The sequence below is a fragment of the Melozone crissalis genome, unplaced genomic scaffold, assembly GCF_028551555.1.
Source record: "Melozone crissalis strain CALT ecotype California unplaced genomic scaffold, PUWL_Pcris_2 ptg000027l_1, whole genome shotgun sequence".
In the NCBI taxonomy this organism is placed as follows: domain Eukaryota; kingdom Metazoa; phylum Chordata; class Aves; order Passeriformes; family Passerellidae; genus Melozone; species Melozone crissalis.
Window position 1 is genome coordinate 82,241,544 of NW_026535805.1, and position 25,199 is coordinate 82,266,742.

General features: G+C 38.0%; 1 protein-coding gene across 5 annotated transcripts in view; it reads left to right on the forward strand.

Moving 5' to 3' along the window:
- The window catches only part of KHDRBS2 (KH RNA binding domain containing, signal transduction associated 2), a 380,960-nt gene that overhangs the window by 327,546 nt on the left and 28,215 nt on the right, over nucleotides 1–25,199 (forward strand). For 4 of the 5 annotated variants that reach the window (XM_054280508.1, XM_054280507.1, XM_054280511.1 and 1 more), the window contains one exon: nucleotides 10,029–10,282. The exons of the other annotated variant lie outside the window; for it this stretch is intronic. The gene's annotated coding sequence lies outside the window, so the exon portion shown is untranslated. Of the gene's footprint in view, nucleotides 1–10,028; nucleotides 10,283–25,199 lie in introns of those variants that run through there. 5 annotated transcript variants of the gene reach the window in all.

The window sequence follows — 25,199 nt, forward strand, 5'->3', positions numbered from 1 at the left end:
TTTGAATATTTGCCCAGATATCGTTTAGGTGCATCCTTTTCTTGGAATTAGTTGGCAAGTCTGTTAGTACTCCATGCACCTATCTGTACTTCTCTACAAATTACCCAAAAGAATAATTTTTTCCTTAGAGTCAATATGTGAAATGGGGGGGGGGGGGGAGGGGGGGGGAGGGTTGGAGGGAGAACAAATTTTTTTTTTGCATATTTTTCTGAACTTGAACACAGATGTGGAGAAACTGGTGTATGCTGCACCCTCCGTAAGCATTCTGAGAGAGCACAAGCTATAGGGATGTCCAGCACAACTGAAACAGTGTAAGGTGCTGCAGCAGCAAATTACTGCAGAATATCAGTTCTTTCTTGAGGAGTCCTTGGGATGGCAGACTAAGCATGGAGAGTGTCCATAGAGAGTTCTTGTCCACTGTGTTCAAGCAACACAAATATACAGGGTTGAAGTCACTGTGCATTTCCAGATTATCCTCTGAAAGCTGTGATAGCTGTGCTGAGTTGGCAGGGCTAAAAATTCAACACAGCAGTCTCCACAGAATACATTTGATTTCTTTGTAGCCCACTCTGATCAGAGAAAGGTCAGGTGTTTCCATATATTCTCTGTAAACCTTCTTTGAATTTAATAAATTGGGATGGCACTTACATAGAATGACCCAAGCTTTTGGATAAAATGACACCACTTCATTCATCCAGGTAAGTAATACCATGATTCTACTTTTCCTGCTAGTTGAGAAAGCAGGACCTGGTTTTTGAATGTCCTGGATGAGAAGTGCAGTCTTTTCTGATCACAAACAAAGCCTGGTATTTATATCAGCTTTTCCCTTTTACTTTCCAGTCTACTGAAAGAGACTTCTCTCCCCCATCATGATCTTTCTCGGTTCCCTAGCATTTATCAGTCCAATTAGTGTTGTCAGCTTTCTTGCTTCTCTTCTGTCTCTCTGATAATGCAGAGATAATGCACAGGAAATCTCCTGACCAAAATAAAAATGTCTAGTTTGTACTTCTCTGTGAAAAAATGTCTAAAATTGAGCAATGACTTAACACCTGCTGATCCAAAGTCTTCCATATTGCACAGTGGACATTTAATTTTCCTTTAAAGAAATCTGTAACATGATGGGGGGTGTGGGTCGGAGGCAGAGACGACACACACTCCCAAGTTCCTGTGACAAACAGCCTTGAGTTAATTCCTGCAGCTCCTTTTATAAGAGCTCCAATTGCATACATGATTTGTTGAGGTCTTAGCCCCTCCAGTGCTACATCTGCATTTAGGGCTGAATGACACTTGGCTGAGGGTCCCTGTGTAGATTTGAATCCTACCTATCCTTGCCCACCCAGGGACTCCAATGCTACAGAAATGGACTTCTTCTTCTCTTTTAGGAGCAGATTTCCCACTGCTGAAACAGAAAACTCAGTTTTGTCTTTCAGAGACTCTTTGGAAATGCCTCTCTCCCACACAGCTGCAGTTTCCTGTCCTTTCTGTTACCTACCTTTGCTAATCATAGCTGTGTGGAGTTGATATTTGTTCAGAGGTTTCTGCAACCTAAAAATGCCAGTCTTTCTGGGACATGAAAAAATTTAAGACAACAGAGCCAGTAAATTTTGGTTACAATCCTAATCCAAGATGGAATTTCAATCCATGCACTTTAATCTTCTGTAAAGTAATATTTAATACTCATCTCCATAGTTATATTTGTATGCTCTGAATGTCTCCTCTAATGTACTTCTGAACTTGTCATTTTAAAATATAAAACCTTTTTGAACATAGATGGTACAGTAAAGACTTTGTAAAATAATTACAAGTTCAAAGACTTCAGTTAGGGCAGAAATTCCTCAGTACAAGCAAATGGATCCTCTTAATTAGTCATTAGATAAATGCATGAAGAAAGTTAGAAAGGCTGGAATCTCAAGATGCAATTTGGAAACACAAAGCAAGATGGAATATTTTTTTCCTCTGAAAAATAAAAAGCTGTGTGCCTTGGAGGCTGCCTAGCAGGGATAACTGAAATTTAGGCAAGGAACAAGGATATTGTGCTTACACAACAGTGCTTGCATAGAAATTACCCATAAAGACCCAAGGAGTACAAGGTGCTTCAAAATCAGGTGACAGTGCAGATTTTAAGGAATGACTTGGAGCAGCTCCTGAAAACTCCTGTGCCCAGAAATGAGCAGAAAGCTGGATGTTAGCATAGGAAGTTTCCTTGCCAGGGCAGCAGATTTTGCACTCTCTGTAGCTTTAACAGCAGACTTCGATGAAGTTAAAGCCTTAACAGTGAACCCAGATTTTGGCTTATTTGTTTTCTTTTAAGCAATAGTCAAGAAAAGACTGGCAATGCATGCATCATTTTCCATGGTATTGAAACAGGCAACAAATAATTAATGTTTATATAAATAAGAAATAACACAGGTTGGAATCATACTCTTCTATGGGTTAAAAACCAAAATGATCAGCATGAAGCACCCTCATCTCTCAGTAAATGGAGCACAGATAAAGGCTGCGTGTGTTGGCACCATGCTATAGAATCATCTTCCACTTGAGCACGGGGGCTTTGTGAAATAAGCAGTTAACACTGATAAACAGGGACCTCTCTCAGACTGTGCTATGGACCCAGAAGGAGATGGCCTGTTGGATAACCAGTGCCAGATCTAAGCTAAGGTTACAAACATAGGGATAGGTTACACAGGAGAGGTAACTGCCAACAGAGGAACATCATCCCCAGTCTCAGAAATCTGATGTCTCATTTTTGTCTAAAAGGGGAGGAATTTACAACTTGTTGTTTTGTTTTTGTTTTTTTTTTTAATGTCACATTGGTCTAGAATTTTTCTCTCTGTTAAATGTACAGAACAGAATTCAACATCAGGGTTCCTGTAGAAGACTAAAGTGGGGTTTGCCATGATCACTCTTAATGAGAGATTATGGAGTAATGTTTTCACCAGAATTATGCTTTTTCTCATAGCACATAAACACATATTTATGAAATATATTAGGAGCACTTCAGTTCAGTACTTTTACTGGAATTAGGCATAGTGATTTGTTCAAGCTCATTTGGCATTTTTTAAAAAAAGTTGGTTTTCTCCGAGCTTTACTGCTTTTGCTTGTTTCTAAATTAAATCAATAATAAAATATTCATCTACAGGGAGCTCTGACAATTTAGCCACTAGAATTTTTCAAGTATTTTAAGTGCAGATTAAAACAGAGTATTGGGCTACAAATCAATATAATATTGTAATTGCCCTTCCCATTCAACTGTTTATTGTTTCTTGGGCATCAGTTACACATCAAGCAGATGTTTCTTTTAGGGATGGACACAATGGCTTCTAGATATTTTTTATGAATCCAATGAATTTAAAATCAAGGAATTAAAAATTAGTAACCAGAGTTCTGAAGTACATCTTTCTGCATTTTGTCAAAATGCATGTTGCATATTGGTGTATTTCTCAGTGGCCCTTTTTAACAGGATCTCTGAGATGTCTTGTCTTTTCAGTTCTATCTTACTTATATATTTATGCACTTCCTATTTTGACATCTCACTTTGAGTCATAATCTCATATTTTAATTAAAGTATATTCAGCATCAATCTTTATATGAATACCAAGTCGTGGAATATTAGCACTTTATTATGGTTTTCCAATTATTCCTATTGCTTTTTATCATGATCTCATCCAGCTTTTTAACTTCTCCCAATGGACCCTGGTCCAAAGAGATATTTAGGTATGACAGTCAGAGAGCAAGATTTTTTGTAATGACTGGTTGTTTAATTGGTAGGTGAATGGAAAATATTTTGAATATTTGGGTACTCACTCTGTGTTTTTCTATGAAATCAGGAAGAATTATCTCTGCAGAGAACCTCAGAAGACTGCAAGGACTGTGAGCCTTTTGCAGGCTCTTCTAATGCATCATGTAATGACAACACTGAAAAAATTGTCCTGAATTAAATACAAAAACGTAATCTATGTTCTCTGTGTTTTCTACGCATCTGCTGTTCTTGCGCTCCGGATCTCTTTCTTAGAATTCCTACTTGCCCTATGCCCCAGAAATATTTTCTGTAATATTGTATTATGTTTAGCTTTACCATAAATATACTTTTGAGTAAAAAACACTTATTTTGTAAATATTTGTGACCTGTTGAAAATCATTCAGCTCATCCCAGTATCTGTGGATTCAGCTGGAAGGATGAGGTAAGTGTAACATTGCAGTGGCAAATAGTTCACTTAAAGAATACAATGTAAATGCTTCAGAGGTACAGATATCTCAATAGAATCCTGCATGTGTCTGTCCTTTCAACAAAAGGGCAGGTACTTCCATCACATGGAAATTGGTTGGCAAAACTAGTTCTCTGTGAGAACTGGAAAAAACGACAGCATGGCTGATTTTGTCAAGGGCAAAAGGAGAGAAAAGGGCAATGCAACAAAAAAAAATATATTTAGGCATATAATTTAAAAGATTTGAGTGATCCTTATCTAGTTAAGAGTGATAAATGTAATAACTGTGAAAAATAAACATGAGAACTTATTTAAGCTTTTTACTAAAACCACAGAAGTTTGACTTACCATAAGCTATAAAAGATGGCATTAAATCATTAGCCTTTACAAATTGCCTATTGCGGTTTCTGAGATACTCCTTTCTCTCCCAGTACTCTGATGAATTGTGTGCAACTCCAGGAATTGATACCTGTAAGCAAGTTCAGAAAGACAGAAAAGACAAAGAAAATAAAGACAAAGAAAGACAAAGAAAATAAAATATAAAGAAAAGTTGTATCTTACTACAGTGAGAAATACTGTTCACCTCAGTGGGTCTAAACATAGGTGTGTAGGTGGTAAGATCTGTCTCTAAAGTGATGCTGTTTTAAATATGAGAGCACAGCAGACAGTTTAATAAATGGGCTACATCAGGTCAGTTCAAAGATGTTCTGTGGAGTATAGTCTATGTACCAATAAAAGTCTCCACTATTCTTTTTAATTCCATTAAAGTAGCACGCTACCTCCGAATATTTATAGAGATAAAGCAGACTCACTTCAGGACAAGTCCTTCATACATACCAAAGGGACCTTTCCTGAAATGTAAACAGTTGGCATCTGCTGAACTATAATCCCTAAATCAGAAACACAAATGTTTGGATTAACAAAAAATGGAAAGACTCATTCTTTATTGTTGACCTCCCGGTACATATTTTTTCACTTTTGGTGTTGTGTGCATGACCAGCATTCTTTATTCAGGACTGGAAGCGCAGAGAGTTTTTGGCGTAGTGACCACAAAGGACAGTGGTGATTAAATTCAAGCAAGCATAAACCCTCAGTGATGTTCACTGACTTCAGAAGATTTGAAATCAAGCCTTCAGTTCAATGGTACACATGTGATGCAGGATGAAGCAACTGAGATTTGATACCCTTAAGAATCAGATAAATAAAAGGATATTTATTTTACCCCTTTAAAAGAGTATATTGATCTGAGAAAGGAGGAACTTGAGGAAATATAAAATACAAGCTTGTGAGCACCATCATTGAAATCTGTTTGGTTTTATACACAGAGTTTTATCATCCCACTGCACCAGGGACTGTGTTCAATAACTGTTAAGTGAAAACACCAGATCTGAAATTACTGTCTGTCATATGTACAGTGCATATATATGTAATACAGAATGAATTTGTACAGAATATTCCATTGTACAAACTAAAGCTTTAATAATGAGTGAACTGCATTAATTGGAATGCTGAGGGAATGAAATTTTAAATTATTCTCCAAAGTAATTTATTTTTTGATAAATAGTGGGGGTTTTTTTCTTGAAGAGATTAAATACACAGCTATTGAAAAGCACTGAAAAGTTGGAGAAAAATGAGAATGAAGTTGTAGGTGTTGGTGCTGAGAGCCAGGGGCACAAGCAACAATCTTGGAATGTCTGCCTTTTCTGGTTTGTGCTGTGGCTTTAGGCTTTATGGATCCCAGTAGGACGAGCCACAATCAACCTGGGGTTTCGTGGATTTCAATCCTACTCTTCCCAAGCCACACTCCAGCCACTGCTTCCAGCCTCACACCAGAGTCTCCAAAAGTTGTTGGAGCTTTTGCAGGTCCATAGCAGAGGGTGAAAGAGCTGAGTGCTCCAGGTCAGCCTACCTGGTGAGGGGCTTTCCTGCAGCCTCTGCCCCTAAGGGAGGTGGGTTGGTGGCTGCAGTTGGGTCTGGCAGGGACATCTCTGAACCAGCACCTCTGCGGAGCTGGAGGCGCTCACCAGCTGCTGCCTTGGGCAGGATGACAGGGAAGCAGTCACATTTCCTCTGAACCCTGCCTAGCTGTACACACACTCGTGACAGGTACTCAGTGAACACTCAATTTTTTCCTTTTTGATTTCACAAATCTATTTGGCTGGGAAGTAAATTCTAAGTAAGTTTCAAGCAAGACTGGAATTGTCTACATTAAAAGAGTTTGATGCCTTGAAACTGCTACAAAACAATAAAAAAATAAAATCAGTAAAATACCTCTAAGTGCAATTTTAATTGTTTCAATAAGTTCTTTCAAGTTATATTTTTATGTTATTAATTTCTGAACAGTGGACTTCATTATACTCTGTAAGAAAAAGGGAAGGTTTTCAAATAAGATTGCATATTGATTTTAGGTCTGTGCATTAGAATTTTCATATGAATTCAAAATTATCAAAATAATTACTTCTTGTCTATGCAAACATGAAGGCTTTATCTTCATTCCTACTCTGTCATAACAAATCCAAAATTCTTGGCAGTATAAAAGCATGCCCTGAAACCTATTGTCAATATTCACCTGTTTCCCTTTTCATAAGAGAATTTTACCAGACATCTATCCAGCTACCAGAAAAACTGATTCCAATGGGATACATATATAGTTTATGCCTTAAGAGAAGAAACTCAGCTACTTAATTTTTTGAGAAAATTGTACAGCATTTCAAAAAACCAAGACTTTAAAAAGCAGAAAAGAAACCAGAAGGGAAAAAAAAGGCAAATATAAGGAAAACCCTAATGTTAAAATCCATTGATAAAAATAAATTAGTTATCATGGGTTTAGCTTAGCTTAGGTAAAATATTTGGGGACACAAAAAATATTTCATAAACACAGTGAGATTTTCTGTCATGCAAAATCCTTATCCTTTCTTCAAGGGCCTGTCAAGAAAACTAGGTTTACTACCTAAATTTTATTTTTCAAAGTAAAAGATAGAATGTTCTGAAAATCAAGCTGTCACTAGTTAATGCTGTCAAAATAAAATGTCAGTTTTACACACTTGTTCAATTGGACTTCACTTTTTCTTCCTCCTCATTTTAAATGACGTTTGTTCATTTCTTATTCTCTGGGCCCTTTCTTCAGAGTCCCATGGAAACAGAACATAAAATCAATTATGCCAAAGTTTATGTAGGCTTAATATTGGGATGAAAAATGAAGGTGCGTGATCCTGCTGTCAATAAAATGTATTTGTGTAGTTCTCCATGTAGCACTTTGAATGGGGTGAGTGATAGCAATCTCAATCTGAGAAGAGAAGGAGCCTTATGGCCATATTGTATGGGTGGCTGGTTTTATAATAGCCCAAAATAAAACACTAATTTTCCTTAGACAGATTCAGATTACCAAATGTAGACAGGCAAAGAAACCATGCACAGTGCTGTGGAGTTCCAGGCTTTTTTCCATGTACTGCCCTGCTAGGAAAGCATGCCAAGGATTGTAGTTTATCAAGAAATAGGAGAAATATTTCCTCCAAGGAATCTTTGGGTTCAGGAAGAAGTTCTCATGGTTCCTGTAGTCACTTGAGGTTAGATTATGGTAATTAATTCATATATCTAGCCTTTAGTGCCTCCAGTAAGAATGTCCTCAAAGGCAACCACAGGCAGAAGGGGACAGCTGATGTGCCACGCCATTAGTTGAAATATGTAGATGCTAGGAAAGGTTGTAAATTCACATTTCAGTCACTCTGTGTGTGTGTGTGTGTGTGTGTGTGTGTGTGTGCGCATTGCCTGGCTAACCACATGTGCATCCACAGGGATACTAGATCTCTGAAAGGACCTTGAAAGGACCTTAAATTACTTGCTTTGGCTTTGCTTCTTCCTTTTGATATTGAGCTGCCTATATGAATTGAAAGTGAGAAAATAGTTAATATCTATCTATTCATTGTAGACCCTTCCTGAATGATGACTTGCCTTCTCCTGGCATCCAGAATTGTAGCAGGAAGCAACTGGTATAACCTGCAGCTACAACTACTTCCTGCAGTTCAGCTTCTTTTCTAGAGAAAAGTACTTTTCCTTAATACTGATGTTCAGGCTGAGAAAAAAAAATATGTATCTGAGAAAAGTTACACATGGAACTTCAGCTGTTGCTCCTCTGGATGATAATTACCTGTTTTTCCTACAGAGAATCATGTGAATTGTTTCCTATCATTGCATCCCCATCTTAATCTCTTAATACTTGTCAGTAGGAGACACACCACTTAAAAGAAATTTGCTGCCCAGACTGGGCAATTTCCTTGTCACAGCAATATATTTTTTTTTCTTATTTTGTCTTGTGGTTTCATAAGTGCTAACAGATTCTTACCGAGTGCTTTTTAAAATGCTTACTGATCCACAGACAGAAAAGGTAAACAACAGCTAAGCAATTGGTCTGACAGATAGTACAGTCCCTCAGGAGGCATTCATAACATCCACACCAACACTGAGTTATTCTCTCTCAGGAGCACCATTAGCAGTTATTTCATCACCACTGTGTCTGGAATTCCATAGCAGCAGTCCCAAGGCTGGCCAGTTCTCCTCAGCAGAGGTTAAACTGTAGGCAAAACCACTCCACTGTTAAAAAGAAAGTAGAAACTAGCCTAAAGTGTTAAACTTCCAGTTTAAAGTCCCATTAATATGGACACTTACAGATAAAATAATCAAACTGTGAACACAAGGGAGTAGTGCATTGACTTATTTTTAATTGTGTAAAAAGGGACAGCTTGCATCTAATTTTTTGCTTAGATTAATAATTTATTTTGGTTTAAGTATGTTTTGATCCTGAATTATTCAGAAAAATAATGGTTTTGAGAAGGACACAGTGTCATTAGAAATGGAAGTTGTATATGAACTATGAATGGGATGCTATTTGATGACCAATGTAATCTTGGTAAGAGTAAATAGGTAAATAGTATTCAGAAATTGGCAGGTTTTTCACATTTGTCAAATTTACTGGAAAGCCATGCGCCTTTATGGTTTGTTGAAAAAGGTATAGAAAGTTAAAAATAGGTACAGAAAATAATTCTGAAAATAAAAAAAAATACAGGAAAATGTACCAATAGTGAAATACTAAATAGATTCTTAGCTATTAAATCAGTCGAGAAAAGACTGAGAAGTAACTTGACTACAGCCTTCAGGTACCTACAGGCAAAAAGTATTCCTGACAGCAAAGAGTCTTCTCAATTAGGAGGAAGGAATGTGTAATTAGCTGGAGCCAAGAATTCCAGTCTGTTCCCCCATCACCAAATTAACAATGAGAGCTTTCAGCCATCAGAGCCATCTGGGTCTCTTAGAAAGATGTGCTGCATCTCATTCAGAAGCTACAGAGGCTGATAGATAACATTTTGGGACCATGCAGGAGCTTAGACTAAATGCATCATTTCTTCTGCCCTTAATATCTATTTCTGAATCTAAATTAAAAATGGATAAGGTTAACAGAATCTGGCCCTCAGTCATATATATTTTATCATTTAATTACATTTGCATTTGAGGATTATAATTCAGTTCTCTTATGACTTCATCTCTGAAACTTTTCTACAGGATACCAGAAACAGAATATTTCTTATTCTCATGATTAAACTTTGAACCAAATAAAAGTTCTTCAGCTTCCAGCTCTGAATTAGCATGTCAAAAATTTAAACGAATATCATTTTAGCTGCTTTGTTATGAATGAAGAGAGCAATCATATAGCACAACAAAGTGTTAATACCTGTTATAGCCCTTGAGCTATACAAATGTGAGGTTTTATTATGATCATGCTTGATATGCTATGTCTTGACTAAATCTTATTTCATTCTGTTTCTACAGGTTAGTGAGACTTTAATCAAGAAAAAAAATCTAATGAACAGTAATTTGGAACACAGCATTTGGAAAGGTCAGAATGGTACATTACATCCTTATTATCCAAAAGAACAGATGAGTTTAATATCCTGGCAGCATTTTCCTGTGAAGAAGATATTAAACAAGAGCTGAAAATGGTATAAGGTTCTTGCTTCCTTTTCTATGACAAAGATTGTAACAAGATGATGGAACTACACAGAATAAATCCCTTTCTGCTGTAATGGTCCCAACTGTGAATTCTGTCTAGTTTTCAAAAGCCTAAGCCAAGCAAAGAGCCAGCATGCATGCTATTTGTTTCAATTCCTTTACAACACACTTTCCTGCTTGCGTGGCCTATTTTCCATTAATATTTTCTAGTTTTGAACATGGGAAGATATGTTAACAGAAGGTGCACAGTGCACCACGTTTTACTTGATATGTTGAACTGCAGCAAATAATGTACTGCATCAGCACTGCTGAAAATACAGATTTTCCAGCTTCTCTTTTAATAGCCTAAGAACAGAGATAATGTATTCCAACACACAACACATGGAGTGTGTCCTGCTTTGGAGAGTCTCTGAAGGTATGAACTCATTGAAGGCAAAGGAATTTGCAGTATATCCAATAGGCTGTTTTAATATAAGAACTATCAGAATTTCCTACCTTAAATTATTATCTACATGAAGACTCTTCCTTTTGATTATAGGTGTAAGGGGGGAAAAACCTTCTGGATGTTGAATTTCATCCCTAAAATACACCATCACGGTCCTCATGTTCAATCTTAGTATGGCAACTGAAAAAGTGCTGTGCTTAAAAATGAAAAAATTAAGTATATAGCATGCCCCTGTATTAGTTACTTATATGCAGTCCTCATGAGATATGATAAATGTGGTATTACCCACAAATGTAACAAGATAGATTTTAAAGATATAAATAATTGTTAAAGAAAACATTTTATATTGTTCCAAAGATAAAAAGTCTTGAAGTATGACTGGCTGAAGGAGACCTACATGGGTTTGCACAAGCTCACAATTAGAAATCATGTTGAACCTCTTTTTCCCACACCAATCTGAAGAAAAACTTCTCTGTGGTACATTACGTGCAGCATCTTGCTGAGAAAAACCATTCTGCTTTGGTCAAGAGAGACAAAACAACCATATCCAAAATATGTTTTCAGCATCCTGACTGAATGTATAAGTATATATTATACTTGTAAGTATATATATTATACTAGTTGGGTTTTTTTCTATTTTCTTTTTTTTTAAGTAATTTTATTTTCCACTGGAGATGGTAAATGTATTTTTCATCCTTTGTTTTGCAACTATACAGAGGATAGCTTTTCAATGCATTGACAATGTGCAATCTATTTCAAAACTTCAAAGGATTTGCAAAACTACAGAAAAAAATCCCTAATAGGTGTTCATTTTGTAGGTGCCTACAGAAATTAATGTTTTCTGTGTGCCTAGAAAAAGTCCAATGGATACAAGTTTCTATCAAGTCCCTTGTTATTAAGCTAATAGTCCTTGAAACTGAAATTACTACAAATAGCTCTCTTCTTCTTCTTAACCAAACATATCAGCCATCCAATATGCCACATACAAAAAATAATAAATAAAAATATTTTTTAGTTCCTAATTATTATTCACAGCATAAATCTGTGAATTTTTATAATTTTTTATCATTTATAACTTTTATAATTGCTAAGAACTCTGATCATATATACTTTTGCTATGAAAGAAATAAAATATTTGCAGTTGTATCCCTCTTCTAAAAGATCATGTTTAGGGCATGGCTGAATAAAAAATCCAAGGTTTTGAGGAGAGATTCAATGTGTAGTCCCACAAAATCTCTAGGATTTCTTAGAGAGTCAGTCCAATGTATCAGATGAAGGAATTGGGGTTTTTTAATACAGTTTTTCATTCTCATGATTGTAAAAAATGTTGTTGCTGTGTCACACAGTATTTAACATGGGAAACACCTTGAATACATTGTGCAGCCTTATTTAGTTCCTCTATAAATTGGATTTTTTTTTCACTATGTGATCACAGTCATGCTTTTTTGAAAAATTACCAAAATAATCAAGTGCATCTTATGAAGCAATACTTGAACTTTAAGAGACACCTCCTTTTATCAGCTGTTTCCAATAAATAATGTGGGGTTTGGACATTTCCATAAAGTCTTTCTTCAGCGGGGATGGTCAATATGCGTTTTGCATAAAACGTTGTGCCCGTGAACCCATGAGAACATCTCCAAGTACAAGGATCATATAATCCTCTGTGAGGTACATTCAATAAATTAACAGCAGAACAAAAATTAACAGACAAAAAAGATGAGGCTGATGGGAAGGTGTCATATTGAAGCAAGATCACAAAAGAGACACATCAAAGCACAACAGGCTATGTGCATGACACACATTCCCACAAATAGGATTTTGTGCCAGGAGTTGCTGGATCATTGTAATCCCAGTAACAAGGACACTCAGACTCTGTGAAATATGGTTTAAAATATTTAAACATTTATTGTAGCTAACACTTTAAAGGAAAAAAGGTTAGCACAGATGATCTTACATCCATTCAGGTGCTGGGAAGCCCAAGTTATGCACCACTGAATGAGCCTCCATGCAGGCTCAGAATCCTGTGCAGATCCTGTCTGTGTAAAGGTTACCCAATATTTCGGTCTTTTGAGTTCCTGTAAGGTCTTCTTAAAACAAAATAACTCCATTAATCATTTTCACTGTCAAAGAAAAAAGGATACACACATGGGAATTTGTTGGTGCGGCTTTAGACAAAGGCAAGGAGTTGGTGTGACCCAGTGGCAGCTGCCCACAGGCTGCTTCATTGCAATCAGGCAGCCAAGCCTGTCCTGCAGGCAGGGATGTGCAGAGCACAGCACAGACCTGGAGCTCGTGCTGTGTGCCCAGCACATTCTGTGTGCCCAGCAATCAGTGCAGGCCTGGCCTGTCTGGGACAATGGCTGTGTGAGATAATAACTCCCCTATAGCAATGGTCTTCTGGTCAGGATCTCAGCACATGTGTGCATGCATACCTGGTTTGCATCTGCATATAAAAACCTGCTTTTGTTCTCCAAACTGAACTGGTAAACAGTATTAAAATCTGCATATATTAAAAACTGCATGTCCACTGCAAACACACCTGTGTACAGGTCTCTATTTATCAAGCTGATGTTGTGCCAAAGTCAGATAGCTTTACAATTACAGAATTTATTGCCACTAAAAGGCTGTGTAAATACATTTTTGCAAGTGTGATTTTTGTGCCTGCAGCTCAAATTCTTGTTATACTTGCATTTGAATTTGTTTTGTTTTGTCACACAGTGTTACTTGGTATTATATGAATAATAATCCATGAGTTAGAAAACAGACTAAAGTCAAAGGAACAAAGTCAGTTGCATTATTAAAGAGAGATTAAAATAATTTGACGTGAAAGGCATTTTAGAGACAATACAGCCTGTCTGACTTGCTGATTTGCACAGAACCCAATACATCATTCAGCTCTGCTGCCACCTGACAGCTGCTCAGCATCTAATGGGAAATGTGAGGGGGGTCACAGTCCAGCTCATAGTGTACAGGTGCTGGCATCACAAAAATCATCATCACAACTGGCACTAATTGGCACCTTTGTTGACAGTCTTGGCAGAGAGGCCACTGACTGAACCTGCACAGAGAGTTCCTTGCAAACTGTGCTGGCTGGGGATGCAGGGCTCATCTCATCCTTCACTTAAACCATCCTTAGTTTTGCACATATTTCCTGGGTACACAGGTCCTGACATTCTATTTGCCTGGAATTTCTGTGAGCATGGACATTACTGTGGCATCTCTCTGGAAGTGACACCTTGCACAGAGGGTTGGACACACCTCAGGGACAGCAAAGGCTGCCAACTGGTGCTGGCCAGCAGAAGAGCCTGAGAGCTTTGGCTTGGGTGGAAGAAGACAAAAGGAGATAAACCAAATGCTGTTCTAAAGAGGAAGCGACATGTGACCCACATAGAGCTCCAGTTTCATACAAGATTTTCTTAATTTTAGTTAATTTAAGATACAACTGTGATTCTGTGAAGTTCTAGTAGCCACTTTTACTCTGTGCTTCAGTTTATTCTTTTGTATGAAGGTCCTATTATTTGTCTCACTCTCAGACATAATATGAGCCTTTGCTAACTGATCAGTGTCCTAAAGTATTTAAACATTTCTAATGGAAGTCAATAGACACATTAAATGTCAGGATTTGAATTTACAGGAACTTTTGTTTCTTAATAATCCTATTAAATGAGTTGCAGGCAGTGACTATTAAATATTTCCATTTTGCATTTATACATCTTTCACACTACTGTAAATACAGCTGCATTAAATGCAGTTTCTTCTGTCACCTCAGCCTATCTTGTCCAAACCTGCAATTAAAACTAATTTTCCTTCAGTGTATAGAAACCTGTACTGTTTGTAGGTTAATTATCAATTTATATTATTTTTTTTGGCTCTGTAAACAAGTCAGTAATGTGACTAGGATTTGAGAATGTTTAAATGGTAACAAATAAAAGCTAAAGAGGATGATAAGTTTGATTGCAATTAGCAGCAGTAACTGAAGTATGGAGATGTTATTGGAGCTCATTACTACCTTTTTCCAAAGTGAAGAAAGAAAGACAGGCAAGTAGGAGGGAAGGAAGGACAATAAACAAAGGAAGTAAATAAAAAGTAGGAAGGCTGGCTAAAAAGAAAGAGAACAGTTCTAATTTCATGTGTATGGAAAAAATGTTGAATTTATTGCACATAGGTTGGTCAGTAGATGGATAAAAGTGAAAAAAAAAAACCCTAGAAAAGTGATAAATGAAATCAGGCAAAATAAATCTTAAAGCACTGAAAAAAAATATATAAAAAGCCCAAGGTTTGTCTGTATCTGAGGAAGAATGTATTTCCATTAGGAACAACAAGGTCATAAGATAATCTCAGCACTCAAAACACCAAGGTTGTAAGATAATAGGAGGCTCAAAACACCACCAAGCAAGAGTCTGAAATTCTCCCCATTGATTTTTCACTTGTGTATTACATATGATCCCAAGGAAATACCTTCTCATTTACATGCATCTACATAAATTCTGGATGAAGCCACCAGCTTTTTTGTGCTCCAGTGTTAACAATGAGCAGTGGCTGCTATCCTGTGCTCCTACAGACACTCTGGAAACAGAGTATGTCATCGTTAGCCTAATGAGGGGAAAGGGGGAGAGAAATTGCTAAATGCTTTCTCTCTAGCCCAATTAAAGGAGAGAGAGCAAGATGAAGAGAGGGGGAAGGTGTGCTGGAGGGAGAGCTGTGTGCATGACAGATTTCTTCCTGCCCTTAGCTGCGAGAGCGTTCTCGTTAGGGAGAACTGAAAAAGACAAGAGGATGTGGGAATACAAAGCATAAATCCTTTGACTGAAGTCAGACTGTGGCAGCATGGTCCATCAGTCTGAGCTGCACATTACCTTCCAAAAATAGCTTGCTTGGGAAGGAAAGAATATGATACCCAGTACACTCATGTCATTACTGGTCTTAAGACAAATTATCCATACAAATAGAAAGGAACAAAATTTGTCTGCCTGCTGAAAGCCTCCTTGGCCATCCAGAGTCCCCTTTCAGGATTGCTGTGGAGGGAGAGAACTACTTGTGTATGAAGGACATCTCCAGCTTAGAGGTTGCTGAGCTCGCTGACAAGTGACAACTCATCCTTTACAGAGCAAACTGAATTGATCCCATGATGTTTTGTGCCAGAAACATCAGGCCTGGTAGAAAGGATGTCCACATCCCTAAAAACATGTTAGGTCCCAAATTTGTCCTGTCCCATGGGCCTTGGCACTGCCAGGTGGTACCTCACTGGGCCCAGACTTTTGCCAGGTACCACAACAAAAATTTCCCATTACAGAAAATTGCAAACCAGAACTCAGGGCCTCATATCTGGCCGGTATAGGTTTTTTCATGACTCAGAAGTCTTCAGGGGTGAGTGTGTGTTTTGGAATCCAGGTGAGATGAGAGCTGAGGCTCCTAGCTAAAAACCATGGTGTGAAGATTTGCAAGGTATCACTGGAGCTGAGGAGAATGTTCTTTTTCCAAACACAGAAAAGAATGTTGCGTCCAGTCCCATGGCATGACACTGTACACACATTCTCACATGACAGAAGGTTACCTGCTGTTTTAAACTGCAGCAGAGATACAAATGGACTAGCTGGAAGCATTTCTCTGCACCCACAGCTCTGCTGTTGACTCCACATGCAGCTCATGGCACCTTTCTGCCATGCTGGGACTGCATATTTAAAACATATCCATCCCATGGGCCCCAAACACTGCTGACTGAGTGCATGTGACCCAGGGTCCATGGGCAGGTTCACAGTGTCTGCAACAGCAAAAACAGGTGAGGAGGCAGGTGAGGGGTGAGTCAGTGGAATATTCTTTATGCCCAGACTCTGAAATTTTACAAGACTGCATGACTACATTAAAATGCAAAGTTTTTCCATGGGTTAAAGAGACCTATGACCAAAGGTAACTAGGAAGGTGGGAGTTTCTTTATTATCACATCAGCCACCAGGTCCTGATGCAATTCCAAAATTATATCCCACACTGTTCTCATTACCTGCACAATAGCCTGAGCCATTCAGTGGACAGGAAAAACTACCTTGCATCCCTATTTATATTTAGTGCTCAGACACGAGCTGAATGATAAAAAGCAGGATTGATGTGCCTAGTATAATCCAGTCCCCAAATGTTGAATTTATCTTACTTATTTTAAATCTCTCCACATTTCCTTGCATTCTGACTAAAATGTAGCAGCTTTGTGAGCGAAACTATAGCTGCCCTTTTACCATTTCAAGTGCCAGAAGCTTTAGCTAAGGAAAATGATTTTGTAAAGACTTACTGTGCTCTGCTAGTCTTACCAAGTGCAGTTCCTGCCAGTACCTAAAAGGAAGCTGAGAAAGTTCCTGAGAACACCTTGCATCATGAGTCACTTGCTGTAATCATTTTTTAATTCTTGACTCCTGAGTCCCCATCCTGGGAGACCTCCTGGCTTGTTCCATCATCCAGCCATGACTGGATTAGATTTGTTTTTTCCCTGCAATGAGACCTAGTTTCTTTATTCATCATCATCTCAGCTCAAAAAATAGAAGGTGAATATTTGTTTCTGGTTGTCCAGAAGGAGTCACAGGGATGATTTCCCCTGGTTAGGAACATAGGAAAGGAATGGAACTCTCCTGTCAGGCAAACAGATGTTGGGAAAAGGAGCCTGTGCTGCTCTGCCAAAAAGAGTAGCCCAGACTCATTACAGGGAGCCCAAAGCAGCCATGTCTGTGCAATGGCAGGAAACAGGAGCTAAGGGAAGACTGCAATTAGAGCTCAGTCTCTTACAATATTTTTATATAATTTCGAATTTCTTACTAAGTATTTATATATTATAAATATTCTAGTCAACATGAACAATGTCATAAGATTTCCTCTCAAAATTTGAAGGCTTTGGCCTTTAAGAGGGTTTTTCACATTAGATTCTTTTATGTTCTTTTAAGGTTTGTGTCTTTAGAAGTACTAAGCTGCTCAGTAGAAAACACCCATCTCACATTTATAACAACCAGTTTCTCTCTACTTTTAATTAAAAATTCTGACCCACTAAATTATGAAATTCGAACACTGTGGTTTATACAGGGTGCTAGCACAATTAGTATACACATGACTCAGTATTTTCAGTTCCTCTTTCCTGAGCTTCAAATATCACAAGATTTGAAACAAGGACATTCTTCCTGATGCTTGAGCACAAGATACTAAATTCAGTCTGATTTAGTGACAAAGCATGCCATTTTAGGAGATATAGTGTCTGTATAATAATTTGTTTACAAATGTCATCTTCTGCAATATCATATTTGAAATTAACCACTTGCTGTTTCTCTTGGGAGTTTAGCACAATGGTGTGACGGTGGTCACAAGGGTTTCAGGATGAGAGAGAGACGAGAATGTTGAATCCATGTTCAGAAGGCTTGATTTATTATTTTATTATATATATACTACATTATGACTATATTAAAAAGAAATAGAAGGAAAAGTTCTCAGAAGGCTGGCTAAGCTAAGAATAGAAAAGAATGAATAAACAAAGGAACTCTTTCCGACTCTGTCCCAGAGAGAGCTCGGTGCTTGATTGGCCATTAATTGTACACATCCAACATGGGCCAATCTCAGGTGCACCTGTTGCATTCCACAGCAGCAGATAACCATTGTTTACATTCTTTTTCTGGGGCCTCAGCTTCCCAGAAGGGAAAATCCTAAAGAAAGGATTTTTATGAAAAGATGTCTGCGACACAATGGTATAATTCAAAGGACTAATGTCACTTTAGTTAACTCCAACCCTTGAAAACCCATCACATAACTGGCTCTCTCTAATGTTTACCATTGGCAGGGCTTTGTGCCCCAGCCTGGGAACAGCTGCCCCACCTTGCCCATCAGTGGTCTGTGGTGGTGTGAGGAGGAAGGAGATGGGTACAGTCAGCCTTGGTATGATGCAGACACTGCTCAGATACTCCCTGGTTACTTTCCCCTTGCCTTCATATCACAACTGCTGCCACGTCTGCCTCACATTAAGGAGACAGAAGTTATTAGCTTCAAACATTTTATTTTTTATATAAAAATAGTGTATTCAATAGGAGAATTGTCCTAACAGCTACCAGTAAAAATTCTATCCTGATCAGCAATGCCAACACAAAAGGCTAGTCTGAATCACCAGTCAGCACTTCAGCAACATTCCAATTATTTTCATCATTTAGAATGACCAAAGCAGTATTTTGAAATTACATCTATGTAGCAGTTATTAATCAAGGAGCTCTAGCAGGGCAGATTCATGATCAGCAGAAGGGTGGAGACAGACACCATATCATTTTGGTCTTATGGAATAATTTGCTTTTAAGCACACAACTTCTTGCAACTGAATTTCTTCATCATTTGAATGTCCAGAATAACAAGCAGACAATCTTATGGTGGTTTAGATGGCTTCTAATTCATCAGAAGAAAAATTAAATTAAATTAAATTGCATCTACTTCCCCCAAAACTGCTTGAATTTTTTCATTCATATACCAATTTTTCATTAAATGTCATTTTCTCAGCCATTAGGATGCACAACAGGACCTGCAGAAGCTCCAACTGTAGCTGACCGGAGCTCAAATGAGTTGTTAACAGCACATGTTTAGGGCTGATGTTTTCTTACAGGAAATACAAATAATATTTTTTCCTTTGATTTATGGAACACCATGGCTACAATTTTTGTTTGTAACATTCATTCATATTTTCACTATGTAAAAAGCAATAATGTTCAAATGTTCTTGATAATGTGACATAAATTCTTTTACCTTTAATAGTAAAAATATTTTTTCCTTTTGAGCAATTTTTGGACTCTTGCATTCATGTGCTCTAACAGGCATCCTCTTTTCTAGTGCAGCTTAGTTATGTCCTGAGCATTGTCACTTGGGTATTTTAAAAAGAAAGACCTGATTTTACTTCATCTTATTTCTTATCCCAAGTCAAATAAATGCCTAATGGTGTTATTAGGGTTTAAGTTGCTTCTCTACTCTTTTCAAGTTCCATGGATCATCAAAACTTTGTAACAATACTCAATAAAATCTGGCCAAATTTACTTTTATTATCTTAAAAAAGGAAGGTCTGTAAGACTACTTTTTGAGTAATGCTCATATTTTTTTGTAATCTTAAACATTAAACAGAATAATTTCTTCCTATGTATTAAAAATGGAATCTTACATAATCCTATTTCTGATTAAAGTGTCTCACTCAGAGAAGCTAAAAGTTCCAAAAACTGCAGACCATAAAGGGTTATTTGAGGAGTATTTTATTTCTCTGAAACACACTTCAGATAAACCCTCTCCATGTAATTATCCTCACAAAGAGCTGCTGGATTCTGTTTTACTTAAAAAATCAGGAAAACAGTTAAAGCTTTTCTCTGCAATAAAGCCACTTCAATGCCAACAGCCCACACTGTACAAAACCCCTTAAAATATCTCCTCAAAGATCTGTAATTCAGTTCGGTTCTGAAGAATGAGGAAGAGAGCTGCACATAGAATTTCTTTGGCTGTTACAGTACTAGCCTAAAAAGCCTGTCTCATCTTTGGTATCAGTCAAATAATTCTATTTGACTCTTGCCACTGCTGGCAGATGGGAATGGAGGCTGCAGGTCTGGGTAAATGTTGGACTCACTGTGACACTGAAGCATCACTGTAACTCTGGTGCTGAGAAGGAATCATGCACAATTTCCCTGTGACTATCAGAAAGTCACTCTACCCAACAACCATAAATCATTCCTTTAGTGAGGGAGTGACACTCGGTTTTGCCAGAGGCAAGTGGACTGAGGGAAAGATCCCTCTGTGTCTGCCATCATTTAGACACTGTCCTTGTGCTTGTGCTACCAGCCACCACCAGAGCTTCACCTCTGGACTGAACTCAGCAGGGTCTGTCCATGGCTCACTGGCATCCTCTACTCAGCCAATTTGAACCAGTGAATCTTCTGCTCTTCTTGCTTCCACACTGGTTTTTGAAGATACTCTTGATCTATTTTGTACAGACACAAGACCTAGAAATATTCTTGCCAGAGGGTTACCTAGCATTCTTATTAATTACTAGTTGAGTGTACTTCAGTTATCCTGACAGGGGGTGTACAGGTGTCAGAGACTTCAAAAATACCTTTAAAATATTTCAGACAGAAAAATGACTCCTCATTTACAGCCTCTTCTGTCAAAGCATTGATTTTGAGAAAATTCAGTCTGAACCACATGTTCACGCTTCAGGAATTTTTACTAAAATAGCAGAGCACGGCATTCTCCATGAAGCAGAAAGAGAATTTTTTGTGGCATTCCCTGATTTCCCAATGATTTTACATGAGACCTGACTCTTCCAAGTATGCAATAGCATGCAACCAAATGAAAAGTAAATACAGTGTCCCTAAACATGATGTTTAAACAACAAAACAAAAACCAATTCAGGCAATGTTAGTAACACAACAAACAGATGAGGAGGGGATATGTAAGGTTATGACAACAAATCAAACCATGTGTGTGAACAGAAAATGTAACACATAGCAGAGAATGAAGTTAGTTATTGCCTGCAGCTCCTGTATGATACCAAGATATAATTCTCCTCTTGTGCCATGACATGTACATGTTAAGGTATTTCCTCAACTGAAAACAAGTGAATTTAAAGAAAGTGTATTGCTAATAAGCACCTATGAGGAGTTTTAAACTTGGGTTTTAAACTATAAAAAGTGGGGATGGGGAATATTTTAATTTTAATTAAATCTCATCTAAATTTATGCAAAGCATTTGACACTATCCCTTTAACTGGAGAGACGTGGATTTAATAGAAAAAGAATTAGCTGCATGGTTGCACTCAGGTGCTGTAATATCTCCTGTCTATTCAATAAATAACTCATTTTATACTAGACATGATCTGCCATGCTTAGAATTTGTGAGCTGGAATGATTTTAGGTGTGGGACACCTAGATTCAAGCTGCTGCCAAAAATCTTATCTTTAGGCAGGGCTTGTCTGAAGCTCCAGCTTGATCCATAACAATACAGAGAAGAAATTCTTTACTGTGAGCGCGGTGAGGCACTGGAACAGGTTGTTCAGGGAAGCTGTGGAAGCCCCATCCCTGTAGATGTTCAAGGCCAGGTTGGATGGGACTCTGAGCAACCTGGTCTCGGGAAGATGTCCCTGCCTACAGTATGGGGGTTGGAATTTAATTATTTTTAAGGTCTCTTCCAACCCAAACCATTCTATGATATGTTCTATGATTCAGTAAATGTACAGCTGTTGCAGACATCCTTTCACTAAAAATCCTTTCTTAGGCTTTTTTCTCTTCTGAGGAGCTGAGGCCTCAGAAACAAAATGTAAACAATGGTTATCTGCTGCTGTGGAATGCAACAGGTGGATCCGTGATTGGTCTCCTGTGGATGTTTGGATTTGGTGACCAGTCACAGCAGAGCTGCTCTCGCTCTCTCTGTCCGAGCCAGCTGCCTTTGTTATCATTCTTTTCTATTCTATTCTTAGCTAGCCTTCTGAGGAAACCTTTCCTTCTATTTCTTTTTAGTATAGTTATAATGTAATATATATATATGTAATGAAATAATAAATCAAGCCTTCTGAACATGGAGTCAACATTCTTGTCTCTTCCCTCATCCAAGAACCCCTGTGAACACTGTCACATACAGCTATGCCACAGCAGGTAAAAGGCACCTTCTTGCCTTCTTGCTACAGCTTTCTTCATGATTGTCAAACTCAATTTTCTTGAGTATTCATGAACTATTCAACACAATAAACACAGACTGAGAAGAAAAGCAAAAGTGGAACTTTTAGGAGGAATGATAGATTTACAAAGTGCAACACACTTGACCTTGAAATATTGCCACAGTTTCTTACACTCATTACACACATGGTTTTGGCCTTCTTATGTATTTGGGGGATTTAGTTTCTTAAGCAGATATTTTGTGTTTAAATGTAAGGATGCGCTTTAAAATTTTTACATGAAAGTTTACATTTTTAAAGTGTCCGGTATTGCTATGCTTCTACTTTTTCTCCATAAGAAAACACTGAAATTTTTATTTTAAAGTACATTGCATTTAGAATGAGAATTAACTTCACTGTGTCTTGTCTCAGTAGGTTGTCTAATGCCCCCTAAAAATAAACTGGAAATTACTACTGACACAGCTGAAGAAGATGAAAGAAAAAAACATTGAAAACATTCACCTCTTAATAAGATTCAGGAACTAATGTATTAGAGTATTCACAAGCATAACATACTGTTATGCTATATTGAGGACTCTAAAATGCAGTCTTAAATAAGCAGTTATAAGCCCTTAGCTGGTTCAAGGAATTCTAACAATGGGATACTGCATGAATGATAAACAGCCAAGCCAAAAGTGTATTATTTACTCTATCCCCAAAGCCAACATAGTCTTTCTGCATCAGAAACTCTACAAAATTGGAATATATGGATACACACTCTTGAAATATCATCCTTTCATGTGATCAAAGTAAACAAACATCTAGCAATGAATTGAAGAGTTTCCTTTTACTCCTGGGATGCAAAATGAGAGCAAAGCACTGCATTCATACTTTGTAGTTCAGAAGCAAGCAATTGTCTGCTTTATTTTCTCTGAAAAGCATAGTAGAGCTTGCCTGTGTAGAGTATGGAATGAAACCCAGAATGCAGCTATAGTTAACATATTTCAGAAAGCATTACAATTCCATATGCTCTGCCTGATGTTTTCTGCTGGAATAGCCAGTGAAATATAATGTCACCGTTCTTTTGGGAGATTTTAATGTGCTGAGTGAGCCTGAGCCTTAGGCTTTCAAGTAGTCCAGCTCATTGATGAATCAGGAAGGAATGGGCAGACTTTTTAACAGAGTGAGGTGGTAAAATATTTCCTGCCTTGTGAATATATTTCACAAACTTTCTTCCAAGAATAGGAACTTGCAGGCTACTTCTACAATGCTGGTAGCATAAGCGATACCTTTTGTCAGATTTTACAGCTTTGTCCTCATTAAAATAAAATCAGTTTAAAATCTCATGACTTCACCCTCATTTAAACACATGAAGGCCAGAGTATTGTTTATTTCAGTTGAAGGCCTTCTGGTAATTGCCAGCAAAAATAAAAAAAAAAATCTCAAATGACAGAACACTCTTTCTGAAGACTGTTTGGAAAAAATCACATTTCCAAGGGCATATGTAAAAATACAGTACAGTATAATTGAGTGTGGTTGTTCAACTACAGTAAAAATGTTTGTTGTGTGCTGTCTGTCCCTGTTCTGGGACAGCTATGATGCTGCAGCATCTGAGTGGGGGTGACACAGTACTGTGCCACCCCAAGGCCCACCAGGGTGATTTCTCCCCAGAGCCCCTCTTCACTCTTGCTCTGCCCTCAGAGATGCTGTTTGCCACCACTCTGTGCCTGTTATCAGTTTCTACATCTGCCCATCAAAACTCACTCTGCAGATCTGGAACAGATCATCTGCCTTTGCAAGGACCTCCACTCACCCACTGGGCCAGACTGAGGAGGAGATGAAAGAGAAGAAAGAGGAAACTCTACTTCCCTTCTCTTTAACCCATTACACATGCAACATGGGCTGGAATGCCATAGCTGTCAGTCAAATGGCTTGCAATTGGGCATCCTCATAAGCCAACATGAAGATAAGGCATGGGATGTGTCATGAGTCAAAGCCTCCAAAATACAGCCCTCAGTCCAGAATTTTGGATCAGCACTGGACATCCATGATTTTTTAAATAAATTATTCTGCTCCCATTTCAGATGCCTATGGCTTGTACTTGGCTCAGTGTCCGGCTGTATTTGAAGAAACTCTGGGTGAAAATGCTTTTTGACAGCACAATCTCATATCAATTGAGTCTGTTGTGCGACTACATTTTTCAAAGGTATTCTTTCTCAAAGGTTATTTTAAAACACTTTTTCCCCATCTTGGTCTTCCCTACTTTAAAAGGCCACACAGGAAGATTTGTTGGCAATTTACTGTATAGATAGAGGGGGAGTGGGAAAAACAGATTTCACTTGCCACCTGGATGGACAAACGTCCATAAATCCTGTTTGAAGGTGTGCAATGCTCGATCCCACACCAAGGCAGAGTCTCATTTCACTCTGTTTCAGCCATCAGTTCTCCCACTGATGCAAGCCCTGCTTTTGCACTGGCCCTCAAAGACAAAATGCTGCTTTCTGCATCATGTTCCAAGGATGAGGAAAAGTGACAGAAATGTGATGTGGGGTTTGACAGGCTGTTGGGATTAGTGCCTTGCTTATGAAAGGATTTTGAGGCAAAAACCTGGCATAATCAAGGGAGCAAAGGTCAACATTTCTGTCAAAATATGATGTCCCATTTTTCAGCTTCCTACATTTTCCTTTTTATATATCTATTGTAAACACTTTCAGCAGTAAAGGTATTCCAAATTAGTATATTTTAAAAAAGACACATCCTTAGTGAATGAAGCCTTACTGAATGAATGTAAGTATTCCAGTCATATCTGATGTCATGCACATGGCACTTTTCAGAACTATGTGTCCTGTCAGGGCACATAAATTCAACAGACTTGGTAAACAAGGGGCCCAAAGGGAGCTGCTACTGGCTGCATTATAAA